The sequence below is a fragment of the Hippoglossus hippoglossus genome, chromosome 24 (assembly GCF_009819705.1).
Source record: "Hippoglossus hippoglossus isolate fHipHip1 chromosome 24, fHipHip1.pri, whole genome shotgun sequence".
Lineage (NCBI taxonomy): Eukaryota > Metazoa > Chordata > Actinopteri > Pleuronectiformes > Pleuronectidae > Hippoglossus > Hippoglossus hippoglossus.
Window position 1 is genome coordinate 18,328,255 of NC_047174.1, and position 4,084 is coordinate 18,332,338.

At 39.5% G+C, this 4,084-nt stretch overlaps 1 long non-coding RNA gene across 1 annotated transcript; it reads left to right on the plus strand.

Moving 5' to 3' along the window:
• Positions 1-86: 86 nt before the first annotated feature.
• LOC117758201 lies at positions 87-3,138 on the plus strand. The gene is made up of 2 exons (XR_004613247.1): positions 87-987; positions 1,323-3,138. It is a non-coding gene; the product is annotated as an uncharacterized LOC117758201 (long non-coding RNA).
• The last annotated feature ends 946 nt before the right edge of the window (positions 3,139-4,084 follow it).

Here is a 4,084-nt window from a genome sequence, read left to right on the forward strand (position 1 = left end):
AAAACAATTAGTTAAAAGAGACTAAAAAGCTCTGTGGTGTAGTAATTCTTTCTGGGTTTATCACTATAGCAATTCCCTTTACATTGCATATAGTTATATCTTTGGTTGATACAGAAAATATTGATTTGCCAAGCTTTAAGATTGTCACAGCTTTTTAAAACTGAGGAACTTGTATGTCTATGTGAAGCTGGACTGTTGTGATCTGAGCCATATTCAGACTGTTGTCTTTGTGCAGCCAGGCTCTGCCTAGACATCCCTAAATAATACTCTCTATTTTTCATGATCAAACTGTCAAAATAATAACAGCATATCATTTGGCTGCTATTGTCTCTGTAACCTTTGGAGCTGACTGAGTCACATTACTGAGCATTTAATGAGGCAGTAAGTGAGCTAAATACCAGGCTTTCTTCCCTGAACATCACTTCAACTACAGTGACAACATTACAGTTCAACTGACAGTCAGCGCTCCTTTCCCAGTGTTACTCATCGACTGCTGTTCTCCAGACGACAGCAACTGATAAATCCAGGACTAAACAGGATGCTCCTACTGTATGGCATCCTTTTTATGAGTAAAGTGTGTATTTATTTATGGATTTGCGGGCTTCATTGTTCACTGACTGACTTTTATTTAATATTTATTTCTTTATTTCTTAAGCGTCAATGGATACACGTGCCATTATACCTTAAGTTGGCAAAGAAGCACGAAATGGGGGTTGTACAAAACTGCTTGATGCATGCTGCAAGACGTGCAATACTGTATCTTTTGAGTTGTATATTTCCTAGAAAGGAGTTTAAAACATGATAAGCTTTAGCAGTGATGTAAACCAACTTGAACCGCCTTAAGTGAACATTTTTTTATACACACACACATGGTTCTAAAATGAATTTTGTTCAATTTGTTTGTTTGAGTACCATGAGTGACTGCATAGTTTTCCTTGAGGTTTTCTCAGCAGGATTTCATTCGGGTTTCACATTTTATTTAATGATGTGGGTAAAAAGTAGGCTTTAAGGCTAGCCACACTGTGATGTCTGTGATCTCAGCCTTCACAGTTTCATTCCACAAAACTTTATTATGAGTCAATATTTCAAAAATGGATTCTATAAAATTATTTCAAAAAGATATCCACTTTTTAAATGAATAGTTTTACCTGAGAAATTAGCTTCTAGTCACGCTGGAGGCTATGGTTTGCTCCAAAATGTAAGTACAGAAGAAATACCATTAACCTCTTGTGCAAAGTATGAATCCAGCTTTAAATTCATTTCATGTCTGTGCATTTTAAGTACAGAGCTGAATTGGGAGGTGAGCTTAGCCTAGCACAAAGACAGGAAGCAGAGGAAACTGCACCAACCACACTAAATCTAAATTTCTGTCAACACTGAGGCAGCCATAGTAATTGCTCGAATCAATCAAAGACTGTGTCCGAAATCACTCACTAATCATTAGTATAGTCCACTAAATTGTGAATTTGCAAATATTGTGCTGTTGGAATATTTAGTGAAATGTTTTTGTACCCTATCTAGTGGAGTCATTGTTACCCACAGTGCATTGTGAACGGTGGTGTACAACTGATGGCAATATATACCATCAAGCGTTGCTCCTGCGGCATTGACAGGAAGAAAAATGGCAGCACGTAAAAATATCTGAATTATAATGAGAATGAAGACAGGTTTACATTTGCCTGGTTTTTCACATTTTACTATGGGTTTTTCCATCGGCTGACTTTGTTGTTGTTGCACGTCATAAACCTGCGAAGCAATGACCTAATCACTGGCTCATTAAAAACCAGAGTAGTGTCTGAGAGCATTATTTCTTTTGCTGATGGTCTACTACATGGAAGGCCCTTTATAGTGAGAAGGGGGTGGTGAATGACTGGGTGATTTCGGACACAACAATTTCTTTTTTTACATCGATCAAAGAAAGAAAGAGTTTTTAGCTCTCTTTTCTTTTGTTGGCTTTATTTATGTTTGTTTATTTTCTTACAACAACTGTACAACTACGTCCATTTCATATATGCTTATTGCAATATTCCGGTTGCTATTGCTAAGTTGCATAGCATCCCACATAGCTGACAAGCTAGGTGGGTCCCCCATCCTTGTTTGACCTACTATTGATTGGTCAAATATTTCTCCAACCAGGGGAGGCATTGCAGTGCACACAATCCCAGACATTTGATTCAGCAGGCAAAGCTAGCTCTGTCCCACTCCTAATGGGAAGCTTCGATAGCATCACCTTGGCTCTAGCTGCGTACATGCCGCACAGATATGAGAGGGGTGTTGATCTTTTCATGACACCCTCAGCAAAAATGTTCATTTCGTAAAAAAAGAAGACTGCTCTTCTAATGGAAGGTCTCAACCTAAATCTTCAGTTACCATTATGCGCTTTAGCTTCAAAGCAGCAATAAATTGACAAGACTTAGGCTATGTCTCAATTCAGGGGCTGCATACTTCAGAGGCTCCATCTGAAGACAGATTACATCACAGTCACGCAACTAGGCTGTACCGTATCAAAGGCACCTTCAAATGTGGCTGACAAATGCCTCCTTCCATTACTGAGAAATGAAGGCTCCAATGAGTGGATCCTTCCCGGCCCAACACATCCCTGATTTCTTTGCGCTTCAGTGACAAACTATTTTCCAAAGACGTAATGATGCCAGCAAGCGAAGTGATGTCCAATGCTTGAGTGTCACGCTTCAACTAGACCGAACAGCTAACAGTACACATGTTAAAAAACTAAGAGGCATTAAAACTTTCTCGTTGTGTCAAACTTCAGCTCTGTTGCTAGGCGACAGCAATAAGGGCGGGACGGGCTGGTGACACCGATAAGTTCGGCCTTCATGGGCTCCATGGCCTTTGAAGGACGCGGTCTTCGTGGACTGGGTAGACCAAGTCCTCCGAAGGATGCCGCCCCTGAATAGAGACACAGCTTTTGTGTGATTACATTTTTTTTTCTCAAGGCGCATATCATTTTGGAACGGAATTCTCAAAAACGGCAGTCAGATTATCTCAACAAAAGAACACAACAAGAAGACAAGCACACTACAGCTTCCAAATCACTTCTACCTTCATCCTCAGAAAATGTTCAGAATGTAATGCTTACAGAGCAAATTTCATAAATAAAGTCTTTCTTTCATGCATTTACATGAGTCTTGATTTCATGCTTTGAAGATTTTCACACATCTGAACACCAGTATTCAGAATCTGAGGAGTGACAATGTCATTAAGCTCCTCCACTCAGTCTTCCAATGACAGTGGTGGCTAAGATGCAACTTTACTGACAACAGTGGATACTTCCACGAATAATCTATCAGATAAAATCTTCATGTGTGGCGCATTCAATTTTAATCCAGATTTTAGAGAGAACTCAGAGGACATCTAATCTCTAAATAAACAAATCACTTCTGATAATTTTGTCATCACTTTTTAAAAACATAATGCTTTAGTAAACCAACTGATGCTGCACTCTTGTCTGTGTTGTATCTAATGCGTCTGCTGGAAGGTAAAACACTGACTCATCCTCTAATATGTTTGGCTATGTTTTATACCCATCAGCAGCTCCCTGAGAACTTTGTCCTTTACAGAAGTCTTTGCTGTAGCTCATGACATGTTGTGTCTGGGATAAATTAATAAATATTTACGCACGTCTTTGAAATCCCCCCAAAAAAGGAAACATGATATAAATAGTTTTACAAATCCCTGTGTGTGCGAAGCCAGCACCCCTGGGTAGCTTGGTTGGATTTGAACAGGAAGGAAAGGGATCTGATGTGAACTAAGCATGACCCACATCTGAGAGGGTTATTTTAAATCATGGCTCGTCAACATTATCTGGGTTACAGAGGTACAAGCCATTATTTAATACCTTAATACAGGCCCTCGTCATCACAGGAAATAAGTGTTCATTGGAATGTTAAGTTATGTCAGTGAAAGATTATGACCGGCCGCGGCTTCATGGCTTACATCACTGGTGCTTTCCCGCCTGCTTATAAGCTAAAGAACACGTCCTGACTCCAGCTCCGTACATAAACACACAGACATGAGAATCATGTCAATCTTCACATCTCACTCTATGAAATCTACACAAATTTGT